At 35.4% G+C, this 19,838-nt stretch overlaps 1 protein-coding gene across 1 annotated transcript in view; it reads right to left on the bottom strand.

Moving 5' to 3' along the window:
- Positions 1-19,838, bottom strand: part of br (broad) — a 110,918-nt gene that overhangs the window by 62,551 nt on the left and 28,529 nt on the right. Inside the window, exon 2 of the mRNA XM_053754090.1 lies at positions 5,508-5,520. The gene's annotated coding sequence lies outside the window, so the exon portion shown is untranslated. The remainder of the gene's footprint in view (positions 1-5,507; positions 5,521-19,838) is intronic.

Below are 19,838 nucleotides of genomic sequence, written 5' to 3'. Positions count from 1 at the left end.
AAGTATCCTTTAGTACTAATACCTATAGGTTTCATACTTCTTTCTCTCATCGTGTTTCCAGTTTCTTCCTCAGCCGTTGGGATCCGCTTTTCATGCCTTTGTGACGTCAAGACGACGTAAGATTTATTCACAGCTGAAAAACACTGTATATCTAAGTATATTTGACGACCTCGGTGGCGCAGTGGCAAGGTTCTTGTCACTGAACAGAGAGGTCCCGGGTTCGATCCCCGGTCGGGTCATGATGGACAAAATGATCTTTTTCTGATTGGCCCGGGTCTTGGATGTTTATCTATATATGTATTTGTTATAAAATATAGTATCGTTGAGTTAGCATCCCATAACACAAGTCTCGAACTTACTTTGGGGCTAGCTCAATCTGTGTGATTTGTCCTAATATAAATATAAAAAAAAAAAGTATATTTTCTCGTACTGTTCCTACTTCGTTTGAGTGTGCGGTTTGAAATAAGTAACATTTTCTTTTACAATGCTCCGTGCTTCCAAAGGCCATGTTAAGCTGTAGTTTCCGGTTGTATTTGCAGTCGTTAAATCCCACTCCCGCCAATTCGCAACGGGCCGCGTGGTGAACCATGACCTGTACTCCTTATCCATAAGGAAGGCCTGTGCCCCAGCAGTGGGGACGTTTAAATGGCTGTTGGTGATGGCGATGATGAAGTTACGGAACCCGGAAAAATAGCATTGCAATTAGACAAGCAATAAGAATCTTTCATTATATTAGGTAATGATAACTTAGAAATATATTCCTTGACCGACTTTTCTGATCCAATTTAGAGAACAGGGAAAACGTACATTAGGCACTTATGCAATGATATAAAATATTATATAAGTACTCTTATAAATATTTAAGATTACTTCAAAGGGAATGAACTTGATGGAACTCTTCAAATATGGACCAAAGGGAAAACGTTATTTTGTATATTTAAATGTAATATTTCCATTTCCATACGTATCACAATCCTGCTGCACACTTTCTTGTCTTTAATCATTATAATTAGAAGATCCATAGATTTATAAAGAATACGACCGTTTATCCATGGTTTAAAAAAATATTATACTTTTAAGAACAGTCAAAATAAAAACAAATCTTGATCAACATGAAATAGATTCTGGTCGAAAAGATATTCAACCGAAATATAAACTAAATGCAGTAAAACCGGACTGGTGCGAGTCGGACTCGCGCACGACGGGTTCCGTACCATCCCAGCTAGTTCCATCCCAATTAATATTGTAAATACGAAAGTAAGTTTGTTACTTCTTCACGTTTTATCTACTCAACTATCTGTCAATCATCTCTTACATATAGTAAATAAGACGAAGAAGGATATAGGCCACTGTTAATTTCGGGACAAAGTATATTTGCCGTGGGAAATTCACGTTTATTCTTTCTTACATATTATAAAACAAAGTCCTCTGTCTGTCCGCGATAAATTCAAAAACTAATTCACGGAGTTTCTTGCGGTTTTCACCAGTGGATAGAATGATTACTGAGAAAGGCTTGGGGGTATATTTTATGAAAATTTTAGTTTTGTAGTTTATAAAAATGCCGAAAAAAAACACGTTATTTTATGGTAACCCCCTTAAATATTTATTTTATTGTTATTTTGTATTTGTTGCAACAGAAATACATCATCTGCCTATTAATAGACGGGACGGACAAAGGAGTCTTAGTAATGGAGTTCCGTCTTACCCTTTCGATACGGAACCCTAAAAAGTGTGCTAAGTCGTTGTTATGCATACCACATGTGCCGTCCCCTTCACGACATTGATAACTTACTGCGATCTCCTGACTTCACACTGCTGTATAACTTCTTTTCTTTGCCGTTTTTAAATTGAACTAGCTTTTACCCGCGGCTTCGCCCGCGTGGTCTCCCACGGGATCAGTTATTTTTCCGTTATGAAAGATACGGAGAAGGGCATACCTTCTCCGTACTTCAAACTATATAATTATAATGTATGCAAAATTTCAAGAAGATTGGTTGAGTAGATAGAGCGTGAAGAGGTAACAAACTTACTTTCGCATTTATAATATTAGTTAGGATTAGTATGTACACGTTTTTATACCGAACTCGGCTGTGACGCCTCAAAACTCAGCGTCCGCTTGAAAAGAAATCTTAAATTTTTCTTAAGCTATTACGACGCAATTCGCCATTGGAATACTAGCCTATGTATCCCTTAGTCGCCTCGTACGACATCCACCGGAGTATATATGGTCCCATTTTAAGTCAATAGTACAAGCAATAGCTAGTTTCAATGATCTCATTGAGTGAATGAAAAGTTTAACAATCTTAAATATGCGTTGTCATCTTGAGCTGTGAAGAATATGCTGAGATCACGTTCCCGAGGTCACTAACCTTGGAAACTTTGTCGTATAAGGCATAGGGCCTGTTGAGGAGTCTTTATAATAATCATTGTCATCACTGACAAAGTCCCTGTGATTCCTGAGGGAGATATATATATATATATATCCCCGAGCGAAGCCGCGGGTGAAATCTAGTTATACTAATAATCTTTTATATCAGGCAACGTAACAAATTAAACAATACAATATTGATAAAAGATTATTCATAACTAGCTTTCGACCGCGGCTTCGCTCGCGTTAATTGCGCGCGTCCGCTAATAAATTATTATTGTCAATGTCTCAGGTTCTAAGCAACGTATCGCGATGAAACCTATACCAGATTTTAAGTTAGACCATCCCCTATAAAGCTGTGAGAACCGCATCAAATTCCATCCGGTAGTTTTTGCGTGATGCGCGATCAAACATACAGACGTACAGACAAAAATTCTAAAAACAAATGTTTTGGTTTCTTTAAAATCTCCTACGTACAGACATAGCCCACTTACAGTTTTATTATATGTACAGATATTATTTACCTTAAAACAAGCATATTTTCAGAGTTCTTGTATGAAATAATTAAGACTCTTGTTTCACTCTCAATTGAGATTGAACTTACGTCTCTCTAATCCTCTCGTCGCTTCGGCTCGATCTCCACTCGAGTCCCAATTTGTTCGTATAATAAAATATCGAGAATAAAGATTTTAAGACATTTTAATAAATCAATAATTAAAACGTGTCCATGTTTGACCTGCTTCGGACATCTTTTGAAAATAAATAAAATCATGTTTATATAAAAAAATATTCAAACGATGGCTCGACCATCGATTCTCATATGTTTATCGAACCTGCACCTAAAATTTCACGGGTATCGGTTGAGATATTCGACCTCTAGAGGAGAACACACAGAAATACGAAAGAATTTTTGGCCAAGCTGTAACGGAGACTTCATTCGCTTCGCTCGGTCAATGAAAGCTTGTAAAAATTTACTGTTTTCTTGAGAAACTTACGCGGGCGAAGTCGCTCAAAATCTATTTATATTTCCGCATCGAATTCAGATTATGTCTTGATAATTCTAACAAAAAGTTAATGTCATTAGAGACTTTAGATATCGCCTCGCGAATCTCTTTCATGATAAACAACTTTCATATTTTTGTTAAAAATAAATTGTTTATTTTATTTATCAGTCACACTGTACTAGCCCTGTCAAAGTCACAATATTTCGGTGCACCCAAGATCGGATTCCAACGAGGGATCTATTCAACGGTACGGGCATTATTTTCATAGGATCTCTCTGAAAACACTGGCAACTTGTAAATTTTATATTGTGTTCAGAATTCTCAACGGTATTTTGAAGCGTCCTGTATAATGTAAATGTTGACAATGACACATGCCGACGCGAACGCGTGAACATTGCGTAGTTAGTACGAGTGCTTGTATTTACCGCAATGTAAAACCAGCAATGTATACCGAATCCATCAAAGTTTGGCAAACTGTTCGAAAAGAAAAGTCTTTAAGGCTCATTGAGATTTGATTGAGAATTACAAATTATAACGACCGTAATTTATGATTAAAAGACTAAATTCGCCCTGGAGTTTTGCTCCCGTAGCTCGCTCTTTCTCTTTTGAGTATTTTCCTATTTCCTTCCCCGCCATTGAGCTTCGAAGCGCAACGTCCGCATTCCGACTTTTTCTTCTCCATCTGTGTCGTTGAGACGAAATTGTTAAATTCTACTGTTTTTCTCGATTTGGAAATACTTGGATTTGTTTAAACTTTGATTTTTACCTTAGTTGTACACGCCTTGACGACATCAAGCTAGGACTTCTTGAGATTACCCCTTCGATTGTAAGCGACAGAATGCCTGTCTACCTCAGTCCACAATTAGGTTAGACTAGATTGATTAATCCCGTTTTCATCCTGTCTAAATACAAAAGTTTTGACATAATCCAAGTATTTCCAAATCGAGAAAAACCAATCGAATCTAGTCTCGCCTGTACAAGACAGAAAAGTGAACACGATTCTAAAGTTCTTGACGGAAAATCGACGTTATCCACAATAAAAACTCTCTACATGAAAATTAGAATACCCTGCTTCAAATAATACGGCGTACCCAACAATCGCGTAATAACATACACATACATATATATGTTGGTAGGCGTCACAAAAGGGTCTGATTAAAACTCATGACATGCGCAGAATATTTTTAAAACTACCGGAGGCTGGGTTAATTTTTAAGTATTGATCAAAAATTGCGTGTGTGTACTTGGGGGTGAGTGGGGTGGCAGGCGGCGCCCGTGCGCGAATTAGATTTTTTTTTCGTTGGAAATTTGTCATTAGAAGTTGTGTGTTGGTTTTTAATGTATCTATCGGGGCTTTTTTTGGTGGGAATTACACTTTTTTTGTTTGTTTTGTTACGGTTGTTGCTAGAGTTTTTGACGGCAAATTATGATTTGTGTGTCTCGTAACTCGGCTAATTAAAAAATGTGGCTTCTGTGGCCTTATAAGTAATGGGCGTGGTAAGGGTTCAGATGGGTCTCTTTTAGCTGCCGTCGTGGTATTATTGTTCAGTTGTTTGATTTCTAGGTTATTAGTTCGAAGCTCACACATATCTTGCTATCAAATTCATCATTTTGTCCACATTAAACCTTTAGGTTTTACTATAACCACCGCAACGGGAAATCTAAAGAATATTGGGTATATTCAGACGATACTCTTCAGAATATCACCTTTTACGAAGTGCTTGTATTTCACCAAATGTGAATATGCTGTTCTGAAGTCCTGTAGCTTTTTGTCTATGATTTACGAATTAATGGGTAAGGGTCGTGGGTTTATGGAATGAAAAACATGCAACGACTGTCTTGGAAATGTTACAACACAAAATTGTATATTAAATCAACTTTTTTATGGACTGACGGGTTAGACAAAGCCTCATGACGTTTATCCAGTTATTTCTTATTATTTACTAGCGGCTCGTCTCGGCTTCGCTCGGATAAAAAAATTAATTACATACCTAAACTCTCCTCAGGAAACACTTCACAATAGTAGACTATTGGTGAAAACTGCATGAATATCCGTGCAGTGTTTTTGAGTTTATCATTTTATATAATTTTGTACTGTAATTATGTAGAAAATTAATTATCTGTTGCGTACTTACCGAATATTTGGACCTAGAACAAAAAAAATCAAACATTAGTATATCTTAGCCATATATTTTACTGAGCTAGTGATAGTATCAAGATACAGGGAGGGAAGATACCAAAAAATCTACCTCGAATTGAAACCGGTGAAATAAAACATTTTCTTTCACCGGTTTCACAACAACAAAGATTTTTTATATAACAAGGTCAGCCAAAACTCTCAAATCCACTGCTGGGCAAAAATTCCTGCGGTCTCCATCACATTTTAGGGAAAAAATGAGAGTGATCTCATTTTTTTTTCAATGTATGTTTATGTAATGTAAACTGTTCAATGTATCCAGTGACAAAAACTGGTTTATCATCAATAAATAGTGATTTATGAAGGGAAAGTACTATACAACATGCAATTTTGAATATACGAAGGCTATAAATTAGAATGAGGTCCGTTATTATTTTTATTTGCTCAAATTTTGAAATTTGATCTTACGAGTTAATTAATAGTCTTTTTTTCTCATTGAGTGCAGGTAATACTAGTGTCGCACTGTTACTTGACGACGAATTTGACGACATCGGTGGCGCAGTGGTAAAGTGCTTGCCTCTGAACCGAGAGGTCCCGGGTTCGATCCCCGGTCGGGTCATGATGGAAAATGATCTTTTTCTGATTGGCCCGGGTCTTGGATGTTTGTATATATATTCTATCGTTGAGATAGTATCCCATAACACAAGTCTAGAACTTACTTTGGGGCTAGCTCAACCTGTGTGATTTGTCCTAATATATTTATTTATTTACTCAAGTCACCTCAAGGCATTTGATGTGACTCTTATACTAGTTGGCGAGCGGCGACAGACATACGACTATTACCAAAGTTATGAATAACTTAGAGGCAACTTGAACGAAATTTGACACTAATGTTAGATACCCCTTTTGTATTTTTACAAGTTGTATTATGTGCAATAAAGTTATATGGCTTTATTCATATTACTTAAATAAAAGTTATACAATATATCTAAATTAAGATTTAAAATAAAATAAAACAAAGTTTAACTGACATAATAATAAATAAATAAATAATATATTAGGACAAATCACACATATTGAGCTAGCCCCAAAGTAAGTTCGAGACTTGTGTTATGGGATACTAACTCAACGATACTATATTTTATAACATAGACATATATAGATAAACATCCAAGACCCGGGCCAATCAGAAAAAGATCATTTTCCATCATGACCGGACCGGGGATCGAACCCGGGACCTTCGGTTCGGAGGCAAGCACTTTACCACTTCGCCACCGAGGTCCTCTAATATAATATAATAATAATAATAATAATTCATTTATATTTTTCCAAATGTTACAAATCACTGATGTGTAATATTCCTGCATGCATTTTCACGTGTCAAATGAGAACAATTTTAACAATAAGTAGTGAACTTTACGTATGCTATAAATAGATCCAGTATAATATTATAGTCTAACACACTAGTACCTAAACTATGCAGAGCCTGTATCTCAGATACTAGGTCCTTCCTTTTGCGTAACACTATAGGCATTATTAAAATAATTATCAATCACAACATTACTTCATTTCATACCATAGATAGAAATATTCTTACATAAAAATAAAACAGTGCATTGAGATTAGTCCGTTGTTGTACTACATGTGTTTTTTAATCAGCTGTCAGGTCCCACTGCTGGGCAAAAGCCAACTCTTTTTGTTTCCTCTCCAGTCGTTGCCATACATACCTGTGTCTTTCTTATATTTTAATTTGAATGTATGTATTAATTTTTCGCACAGTAGAGTTATTACAAACAAACGTGTGATGCCCTTGGTGTTACAGGCGTCCATAGGCTGCGTTAACCGCTCTCCATCTGGTGGGTCGCATGCCTGTTTGCCTACTTAATAGTATTAAAAAAACACTCAATAAAAAGAGACTATAAAAACATTTTAAATTTTTATATTGGGTTTTTTTTTGAAGATATCGATGTTTTTTTTATTCTTAAAGTAAACGTCCCTTTCTATTTTATTAATTTTATGTTTTTTGGTTTCGTTCCTGAAATTGAATAATGAGGAACCCACACAAGATCTCTTTTAAACTTTTCAACCATTTTTCTTTCTTTCTTTCTTTCTTTCTTTCTTTCTTTCTTTCTCTTTCTTTTTATTTTATTTTTATTTTATTTATTAGGCACACAAACAGAATACAGATAATACAGTACATAATTTCATTTAACAATAGTTTTAAACTAATCTATAATCCAATACAGAGTCCACAGCAAAACATAATAAATTTATTGGATAAGCAAGCCTTCAATAATTGTATCATAATAATTGAATAAGTATAATAATCAATTCAAAATTAATTAGACATTCGTGTCTAATCACATGTCTAATGATACAGCTAATGATTTTTTAAACTGTGAAAAATTTGAGTTAAAAATTTAACCATTATGTCGATAATCTTTTGTCTACGTCATTTAATCTTTCATATTTTATCGCTATCCACTAACCTCTCTCTCTGCGTATCTACGATCGCACCCCTGCCCCACTTGCAAGTCAATGAGGATTGATTTTATATTTTTCATTACGATGCTTCAAAATTCTTAACGTAATGGTTACTTTTAAGTTTAATATAAATTATATTTTTAACCTAAATACGGTAAGGAATTTATTATATTTTAGTGGATGTTTTTATTGAAAACTGAGCTCAATAAAAAAAGTGTACTGTAAAAGGAGTTTAACTTTTGAATGGCTATAGCAGGCATGTGGTGCCGCCCTAGAACAGGCCCATATCTACATTCATGAATGCGACTAAGGTACATTTAGCTTTGGCAGCTTAAAGGCAATAATAGAATTTCCAAGTATTGACAATATTTGATCAATAATTTAATGATTTTTTAAGCTGATGAGAGAGATACTTTTCTATTAATCTTTTCAAATTAACGTCGAAATCAGTTCACAATCGAGAAACAACGTTTCTACTATTAAAAACGATTACAAACAGACAGAAAAAAACCTAAAAGCCTAAATCGACTCTCGCGGCATTAATCCCGGCCCCGAAGCCCTTACTCTAAAACAACAACGAACCTGGTCTAAGCCTAAACCGAAAAAAAACCAAAAGTATTTTCATTATCTAACGCGGGAGGCTGCTCCTACGTATATATTCATTTCCGTTCTGTTAATACCGCATACTTTTAACTGTCTAACTAGGTGGCGCCCCCCAGCCCCCACCCAACCTCACACCATCACTACTTACACGTAGGCACAACTTTTATAATACTACAAGCGCCCGGGTGCTTTTTAACGAACACCCCCGGGGGTGCCACCTGCTACGCATACCAAAAAATACGCAAGCGGGAGTTCCTACCCCTGGTTAGAACTGAAGTGGCTGTATTTTGCGTATTTTTAAATTATTCCTACATGCGGGCGGGGCGTGTTTAGTTGGGTTCTGTTCGGGAGATACGAATGTCGTGTGCCTATGTAGGCTCTATAAGTAACCTTCAAATTTAATTTTCTATAAATATAATAAATAGGAACATTTAATTATGACGACGATGACGAACTTAATGGGTTTCGGGAAGATTATTTTTTCTTATTAAAATATTTTATATTAATTTAAATATAAGTACGTATTAAAAACAGAAGGAAATATTTATTTAACAAACTACTAACATTTGTTAGTAGATTAGACTAAAACTGAATATTGTAAAAAAGATTCTTCGACCACTGTAATGCAATTGCTTTCACAAAATTATTTTTGAACAGAAATTCAACACGTCTGAATAATTAATTGATATTTGTTTTGATGTAAATTCATGTAATTACCTAATGTATTAATTTTGATAAAACATTAATTTATTGTATGTTTTGATATACTTTTTGGATGATTTTACTGAAATAAAGATATTTAGATGGCATTTTATTTTTATAATCTAACCTTTCGAACCTTCCTTGTACAGCCAGCGTTTTGGGCGTTGTCCCTAATTTGTGATTACGGATAACCCTCTTTATAACGTCGACCTCTTTCAAAAAGCATTAAAGTTGAGTGAACCTGCTTTTTACATCTGCTTATTCCATAGATTCGTAATTATTATCTGCTGTGCAGTAAGTATACTTTTTGTATATTGAAAGGAGTTGCTGAATGTTTGAGTTGTAGAAATTACCCAACATTTTTAGCCTGCTGTAGGGCGCTCAAACAGCTAGAAAAAAGGGTATCATCTTAAATATGTATTACTCATGTAATGTAAGTAAAAATAAGTTTATTACTTCAATTAAATGAATAAATATATTAGGACAACTCACACAGATTGAGCTAGTCCCCCAAAGTAAGTTCGAGACTTGTGTTATGGGATACTAAATCAACGATACTATATTTTATATCAAATACATACATAGTTAAACATCCAAGACCCGGATCAATCAGAAAAAGATGATTTTCCATCATGACCCGACCGGGTGTCGAACCCAGGACCTCTCGGTTCAGTGGCAAGAACTTTACCACTGCGCCACCGAAGTCGTCAGTAAATACATATATACTTCCATGCTAATATAATCATTTTTCAATGAAATTTAATAACATATCTATACGCTAATAAAATAAATAATAATATATAGATAATTAGCACAATGAAACGTAAATGGTATTATTAAATATTTGTTTGTATTGTGATTGCTGTTTTCAGATCAAATATTTTAAAATAAATATGTAAATAATTAACATTCATGGCATATCCAAATAAATTGGTAGGCATTTAACAAAATCCGATTTCAAAATTTGACGCGGCCATCCAAATAAATAACACGACATACGCAATAAAAGAATTAAATATTAACGCGAAAAAACTATAACAATTCCACTAAATTCCATAACAATAGAGCAAAAGCAAAATTCAAGCGAAAATAAAAAGTGATTCCGGCCATTTTGCTCTCAATAGCAAACGTTTTTGCAAAATATAAATATTGTTATACGAGTAAGCGTAAATATTGTGGAAGGAAATAGGTAAAGCGAAATAGTTTTATCTTTCAATTCTATGCCATGGAGAAATAACTCCTAAGTTGGTGTGTTAAGATTGAGAATCGCAAAAAGCTAAAGCATATTTTTATAACTTATGCCAAGACGTGTGACAACAATGCTTGACAATTCTTGTCCCCTGCAACGTATATGTAAGCAACAAGTTTATTTGTGGTAAGTTTGCCTGTTATGATACCGAAGGCGATATCTTGTTTGCAATTTTTTTACTTTATTATTTGTTTAGAGCCAATAACCTATTGACATTTTGTTAGAAATTTTGAACCTTCTTACTTTTACGAGGTAGACAGAGACCCCAACTTTGTTTAGCTTGTGGCCTGTGGTTTCCGCCCTAGAATAGCGCCATTCTAAATCCTCCCGTGGATATCCTACGACTCGACTGAGCTTGACAGCTGATACGCCGCTCGCAGTCAGGCTCGCAGCCGGTAATAAAATCACAGGTGAGTCTTCAAAAATTGAAGATTATTATTATATGGATTCTGGGCATCACATCACATCTATGTATAAAATCGGAAATCAGGATGACGATAGGTGCGGGATACTAAAAATAAAATAATCTTTATGTCCAACCAAAATAAAATACGTAATTCATCTTCTTGCTTTCCGTTGTAAAAACAAAAAAATCACTATCACTAACATAAGGTTTAAGAATTAACTGTGTACGTGCGCGTAATACGCTACGCTACGAGTAGACTTTGACGTACATGAAGCGCCTGATCGCTTATTACGGCAAAGTGCACGATGTCACTTGCTGTTATTTTTTGCGAGGCGCTTTCTTTTTCTTTCGCTATTTGATTTTGATATCCAAATTAGATTTCCATTATGTAAATAAGTGATTAATAAATATATATTAACTTATAGTATTACTCATAAGTATGATTATATATGATATTACTTCTATAAATGTTATTTTAAAATATATACGACGGGTGTTAAAAGACAAATTCTTGGATGTATTTTTTGTATTCATTTGCAATAAATACAAATAATATTGAGTAGTCAGAGTCCTGTACTATAAGCTGTGCCCGCAGTTCCACTTGACTTAAAATCGCCGCAATAAAATCGACATACATAACCTCACAGCCAGTCAGGCAGGGATCGTAACATGTGATTTTATTGGAGTAATCCCGGAAACTATGCAGATTCGGACATTATAGTAGCTCGGAGGAGGCTTTACTGCGGCCGCAGATGTCTTCAAGGCCCAGATTTACAGCCGCGACACCTAAATAATAAATTCGATTCCCGCATCACATCGCACCGAAACAATTTATTACAAAATGTAAACAGGAAGAGATTTTCATTTGAAACGCGATTTCTCGATGCCCCCCTCCCCGACGCCCCCACACCCCCCGCCCGGGACATAGACGAAAATACCCAGTTATGATTAATTCCAAATGCGCGGCGCATTGATCAAGACCCAGCTTTTTACTCCAAACTACCCATCTCTTCCCCCCCACCCCCCGAAGAGCGAGACTAAGCTTGCAACGTCACCCGTCTCTGTCTAAAACAAAGATGCTAAAACTTCTTTCGCTAGTATGAAGATTTTAATTTCATATTTTTGACGAAACGGTTCTAATTTTACTCACTTGAACAACCAAAATCTTACTCTATGCTCACAATTTTAAAGCTGAAAATCGCTCGCCCTGGCCGAGCACTTGTTTCCATTTTCTAATTCCGAATTAGTTTTCGAAGTGAAAAGATACAGTGCCAAGACTGTGTGCGTTATCATAGTCAATTTACACCTTAAACAATAAGATTTAGAGTTGAATATTGCACGGGATGTGCTCGCAAGAAATAATTCTCCAGTTGTACCCCGAAATTAGTCGAATGAGGAGAAAGGGGTTCATACGAGGGGTGGTTTTAAAAGAAGAAGGCAAAAAGGTGGGGATAGAAAGATGCGCAAAGACTTAGTTCGCGGGGGTGGGGGCGTTATAAAATATATAATTCTATACTTACAATACTTGTAAATACGGTACGCGGAAGTAGTCTGCTCACAGACACTTGATACTTTAGCTTCAGTGTAATGTACGTACTTACTGATGTATCGAAGGTTTGTTAATAGTCGTCTTTGAATCGATTGAAAGGTACGACATCGGAGATTCATTTTTGTTCACTAAGACAGGCACGGAAAATGCCTTTTCTATCCCTGTTCTAACATTTACGAGTCCAGCATCTACTGTATTAATTAAATCTATATCTTGTAATCTGCTTCTAATTATCTTTTATTCAGTAATGTAACAAGTAAAACCAATAATTTTAATATTTTTCAGTGAACATAAATTTATGATCAGTCTAAAGTTTTTATTTATTATTAGTAAAACTAAATACTTATGCGGTGAAATATCAATCAGTTGTACCTTAGGGCTGGTAGAATCTGACAACAGTTGTTTACTTCCTTCTTTTTTGTAAAACACAAACTATAACCTATTCCTTTCCCTGCTGCCTTAATCACAAAACAAATACAGCGTTAAAACTACGCCTACCGCACTCGTCTCTCAAAACAATGTAATGAAATGTCAACTCCTCAGAAGGATCAAGACTGGTTGGTTGCGTTACACCGCTACATTCGCTGATATTTAGTCGCGAAACGGGATGTATTATAAAGGCGGTAGTTGTTTAAAATAAGAGCGGGTACTGCCCCGCAGGCGCGGTGGTTAGGTGCGGGTTCGATTTTACATTTAAATATATTTTATCGAGTGTGATTATTAAGATTTTCGTTTTATATCCGTTTTTGTGATTACTGTAAACAAGGTCATTTAATTCTTTAAGTGCTTTAGTCCTAAAAATTATTGCTAGATAAAACCATATACAAAATATATAATTATTTTTTAAACTTGCCTCGTAACCGAGAAGTCTTGAGTTCAACAAAGGCTTGTACAGACCGAACGCGTATCAGTCAACGCAATCAGCTATATTTCCTTACAATAAACGTTCACAAATACACATGAAGGCGCTAAAACATTTTTATTAATATTACAATTTTTTAAAGTACAAAATGATCTATATTTCTTTTATCTATGATCTAGACGATGTCATATTAGATAAATTATATTATAGTTTTCCATTATAGAGCCCAAGCTTTGGCCCGCGGCTCCGCCCGCGTGAATATTTTCGTACTTTTCATACAAAATTTCACCCCTCTTTATAGTAATATAGGGGTTGATTTTTGAAAAAAAAAGTTGCCTATGTTTGATTGGAGTTCTTTAACTACGTGCATACCAAATATCTTCAAAATCGGTTTAGCCATGAAAGCGGAACAGACAGATAGATAGATAGACAGACTTTCGCATTTACTACTTATAAATTAGTATGGATTATTATGTACTCGCGAACAGACAGACAAACAGACGCGGCGGAGGAATTTGTTTTATAATAATAGTTTGTAAAAAATTAGCAAACTCGGCTTTACTATTTCCCGTTAATTTAAAATTATACTGAAGATTTTTTTTTTTTTATTTCCAAGAGTGAAGCTACCTATGTTTTATCCACTCATTTCGCGTGGTTCTTAGTAAAAAGTTGTACAGAGCGCGGCGCCACTAGCTAGCGCTACGCCGTAGCGAGGCCTACGTACTGCCGCTACGACGTAGCAGGGTTGCTACGAACGTGTACTCTCAAATTGATTTATTCGAACGATTCTTTCGATGTTATTTAAATAATACATTTTTTGTTTGTTCGTTGTTTGTTATATGAGTATCTTTATTGTACATATAAAAAGTAAATATACAAATGCGGACTTATCCCATGAAGGGATCTCTTCCCGTCAACTGGCGATAGTTTGAGATATATTTCTTTGTTTATTTGTAGTAATTTGAGATATTATATCGTTTCAATTATTTTTTCCCTGCGTACATTATGGCTAAGGAAGTAACCGGAAATGCGCTCATATGAAATATTTGACTTGTTATAACTTGATTGATGGATCAAAGACATCCGAGAAGGTTAAGTGATTAAAAAATATATATTTAAGAACAGTTATACGAAATTGATTGTCTTCCATTTGACTGCTTGCGATAGAATTTCTTTCACACTAGATGGCGGTGCTTGTAAGTCATATCAGATATCTTTAGGTGACTTGAATTAAATATAAACAAATAAATGGATAACACTCAACGGGCCACACTAAGTTCTAGCTAGTATCGTTGGTCCGATAAACGCAAACACGACACGCCTAGAATTACAGACTAATATCTGCGATCACGTGTACAAATGTTTGCCCGCGCTGGGAATTGAACCCAGTACCCCCAGATAGCAGGCGGGCGTGGCGACCACGACGCCACGGAGATATCGATGTATACGACACGTGTGTCAGTAATAACACACTCGAAAAGAAAAAGACTTTAATTTTCATTCCTGATTTTAATTAATCCTTCCAATTCATACTAATTACCAAAGAGCCACCCTAAACTAACGTCACCCTTTGAGATTAAATCTGAGGACAATAGTCAAGATCCCTTAAAGACACCCTAAAAACTGAAAAGTTCATTAGCCCCAGTTCCCAGCCCTACTATCTTGCGCGCTCTAAGACGCTGCCCCCCCCAGGGGGCGCCGGGGAGGCGGGGGGATGCGGAAATATGAAGGGTACCTCATTTATCAATACAGCGACTGTTTCTTTCTCTGAAGGAATTGATTATATTCTACTAAGAATATTGATGGGGTGGTCTTCAAAGTTTTCCTTTAATGCGGGGGTGATTTGATTAGAGTTTTTGATCGTATGTGTGGGGGGATCCGTTTAATGTGTACGTTAAATTCGTGAATTTTAAATGGCGTATTTTTGCCACCACGACGCGAGCAGTAATTATGAAGCCTTGATAGGCAAAATCAGCATTTTCATGGAGTCACTGTTTATATGAGTTTCTTTTGGCATTTCTTGTTATTGGTCGTGCCGAGATGCCAGTGTGTGATGGGTAAGGTGAGTATTTAAATAGCTAGCATTCTGAGAAATTACTAAATAATATAAAAAAAATTACGTGCAAAAGTGCCTGTTGAGTTTATTCATTATAAACATATATATACAAATACTTTCTGTTTATAATATTAGAATGAATTAACAATAATTATACTGCAATTTATTTCAATATAAGTAAAAACTGAACGTTGCAAGAATTTCGTAATAAAAATAAGTTCTAATGGAAAAAAATATTTAATTGACAATTACAGACACACCCAAGAATATTCTTATGATAAGAATTTTCAATTGTTTCAATAATTGTTGTCTCCTCGTCATCAACAGATGAGATGACGTGTTCGTGTCTGGCAAAAAGCAGGGGAAAGAAAGTTAGGAAAATTCCAAGGTCCTCTTTGGGTCGCCGAGCCAGCGACGTAAGAAAATAAGTTTAATTATTGTAGGTATTCAAATTATAAAAACAAAACGAGTTGCACTCCGGGAGTGCCGGCAGACGTGAAAACTTGAATATTAACATTGTGCATTTTTGACGTCTTACGAATTTTCGATCAGGTCGCGTGTGTTTAACGCGAGTTCAACATTTTTACATTTTTTACCCGTCACAAAAAGTGTACAACGTGCAAAGGAAGTTTTCACTTCAATAATCCAGTAAAGAATATTAAACAGGAAAATACAGAAGTATTTTCCTGTAGTTCACGGTAGTAGATAACAGAAGTTATCTACTACCGTGGCGTTTGTGAAATCACCTCATTTGATTACCCACGTCCCAACTACCCCTCGCAAAAGTCAACATCTTAAAAACAAAAACACCCTGAGAAATCAGCGAGCGATCTCCATCCCCTACTCTGATATGCGTACATTAATTTCGTTGTGCTCATACCAACATTTATACATACATACTAACGTAAAACACAAAATAAAATGTATTTAGGGATAGATCAATTATGTTTACTTAAAATACCGAAATTTCCTTTTTTTTGCTTTGAACTAACGAAATTACTTTTGTCGACAAATTATGTAATCTATACCAGATTTAAGTTAGACCATCCGCTATATACGACTGACTAGAAGATCGTATGAAATTCAATCAGAGTAGTTTTTGCGTGATGCGCGAACAAACATATAGACAACACACGAATTTAAAATAAAATCGTTTTGGATGACTTCCCATAAGTATTCCTATTTTAAAGTTTTATTATATGGATTATGGATGAGTAGAATAGTGTCGCACAGTGGGCACTACGCGTGTACTGTACGAAAAAAAAATATATAAAAAGAAAATTTATTCTAAATTCAAACTCAAGTTATGTCACATCCAAAGGAAAGTCTACAATTTTACATTACAGACATTTGGAATCCTTTGGAAGTTATTGTAAGGTAATGCCTACTCGTACATCGTACGAATATGTAATCTGTGTTACCGTTATTTTGTGCCAGCATTTGATTTATACGTGATTAGGTGGGGTTCTCTATGGGAAATTAGGTATATTATATATAAGAGGTTTTCCCGGTGCCTGTTTTCAAAACTATCATCAAAAACCATTCGAAAAAAAAAAAAAACTTGTGCGAAACTTCTTGTTATTTCATTCGTGCGATTTGGAACGTAAGTACTAAAAAAATTTAAGACCTAGGTTTCTAATAAATCAGTGTCTTTCTTTCGTGAATTCCGATTACTTACTATCGCAGGTATTATATTAATTTGATGACCTCGGTTGCACAGTGGTAAGGCTCTTGCCTCTGAACCGAGAGGTCCCGGGTTCGATCCCCGGTCGGGTCGTGATGGAAAATGATCTTTTTCTGATTGGCCCGGGTCTTGGATGTTTCTTCTTGTATTTGTTATAAAATATATTATTGTTGAGTTAGTATCCCATAACACAAGTCTCGAACTTACTTTGGGGCTAGCTCAATCTGTGTGACTTGTCCTAATATATTTATTTATTTATATATATTTTATTTATGTTTATTTTTTTTTAATTAAATCTTTGCAATTCATAAAAAAATACTATTTAGGCATTGTGCCATCACCGCCGAGACACATGGTGATATTTAGTGATTAATGACATATACATATTTTATTGTCTGTTTGTTAATGCATTAAGGCACAATTTGAACATAATTATTTAATTTAGCAATAAGTTTTAAAATAGATAACTGCTTATACTAGTTATAATAATCAAGAACATTCACAATACTAACTCTAAACACAAAGCCAGGAACACAGCCAGATCCCGGAAACCCAACACTAGCAAAAACAACGTATAATTCAAAAGTACTCCGCGCGCCGAATCCTCCAACATTTAGGTTAAAATATAAGATCTTGCATAAGAAAACGGCGAGGGGTGCCACCCTGTATCTCCGTTTTTAGTATTTTAGTAAGTTCAGGGAGAAATTACCCCCCGGGGGGGGGCAGGAGCTTAGGGGGAAGATGTTGATGTTTCTTAGTTTTATATTACTCGCGTACTTTATTACTTATTTGTGTTAGTGTGTTGGTATTTTATTGGTGTGAGTGGAACGTGATCCCCCCATGCAGATACGGAATCTTTTTTTTAGTAGGTTCTGTAATACGTTTTATAGTTTTTTCTTAAGTGTAACCGCGGGCTTATAGGACGGGTGATTTAATTTTGAAATGCTTTTGGGGAACCCGGTTATATCCGGATCGTTTCCGGGTATGGAAGTGTGTTTACTGTCTTATTTTATGTAGGTTCGTAATAGAGAGTCGAATTACTATTTACTGGAGGTTTTTTAATCGAAGAGATCTTTGTTCGAGGGTGTAGTCTTTTAAAGCTATCTAGTAGCAGATGTAGCACACACGTTAGGCAGCTAAACGATCAACCAGTTTGCGGGTTTCCTCGCGATGATTTACTTCATCTTGATCTTTGAAAACTACTTACATAAGTTTAATATCTAAAGTCAGATATCAGTAAAATTTCTCTCTTTATTTGATCTCAATTTAGTGGAGTGGTGTTAGTATATCATAATTGAATGCTGTTTGACTGTTTTTGAGTATACTAAGAAGAATAGAACCTTTTTTTCTTCCTTTCTCACTTTTCTGGTTACATTTACCTGTCATAGCAATACGATTTTTTTAAAATGTAGCAACGAATTCGTTGCCAAATATCAGCTGTTCATATAAAACTGAAAAAAATCGTACACGCGATTCAACAATATCCATTCACCTCGTCAAAAAATAGTTACACAGATCAAAAAAGGATCACGCTTCAAACAAAATGGCCCACCGCAGGAGCTGGCTGCCATGAAAAAAAAAAGAGAAAAATAGTTAACCCTGAAACGGTGCGGCAAAAAATCCACCGAGTTTTTTCCGATCTTTATTTGCTTTTGCGAGCAACTAGTGAAAACGAAAGTGGCTGAAAAAAATACGTCACTATTTCTATCGCGCGGGGCGCGAAAAAAGAAAAAAATGGGGAATGGCCGCTGAGAGCGAGAGTTCTATTTTCGAACGGCGCGTACTTTTTTTTTTTTTTTGTTAATTTTTCGGACATGTGCCGCCGGGAAATCGCCGTGGCACGATCCATTGACTGGCCGCCGGTTTACTATTGTCGTGTTTTGATATTTGCTTTGTCTATGCGCGGCGCGCTTTTGTTTGTCTATTATTCGAGCGTTAGTCACTGATATTGCACCGATTTTCTTTTTGGTGAATTTAATCGATACCTGCGTATGCGCTGCTGCATATATGTAAAAATAAAATATTCGGTTGTGATTTTACAACCGGCCCCTTAACATAAACTCTCATTAGGAATGATATTGTTGCTATAAATGTGGCTTTATGTACAACATCCACGAGACAAATGGAGTGGGTTAACTATTTATAATAAGCTAAACAGATAAGACACATTTTTTTTCACGCGAAACGTATTATCGCGGACAAGACATGAACTTATATTATCATTCTCTTACTCTCTACTACTACTCTCACTCAATATTATTACGAAAAAAGACTTGTATTTTTATATTTGAATAGTAAAACACTGTCTAAAAACAAAGCCGCTTTGTGGAAACTATTTACAAATAGCAGTATCAAAGACGATAAAAATAGAAGCGTTAACGTTGAAATCTCCAATTAATAATTACCATAGCTAGAAAACAAATAGTGGACAAATTAAAATTAATGGACTGCCGTCGTCCAATCAACGCGAAACGCTTAAAAAAGTGAATGATTTCATCAGTAAAACAAATTAGTGTCTCGTATAGAATAAAATATACGGAAACCGCAGTCGCATATAAATATATAATGAATGCATTTAGTTAAAATGGACGACAAAAATCCGACGCGAGACTAGCTTGGAACCCGGCGATGTTCGTTTCGTATTATTTTTTTTACTAGTCTTCGTTTTCGCTTTTCTCATGAACTTATTGATTCGTTAAGTGATTAAAAAATGAAAAAATATGTATTTACAAGT

Source organism: Plodia interpunctella, chromosome 13 (assembly GCF_027563975.2).
Source record: "Plodia interpunctella isolate USDA-ARS_2022_Savannah chromosome 13, ilPloInte3.2, whole genome shotgun sequence".
Classification (NCBI taxonomy): domain Eukaryota; kingdom Metazoa; phylum Arthropoda; class Insecta; order Lepidoptera; family Pyralidae; genus Plodia; species Plodia interpunctella.
Note: the sequence above shows the minus strand (reverse complement) of the source record. Positions and strands in the feature narration are given on the sequence as shown.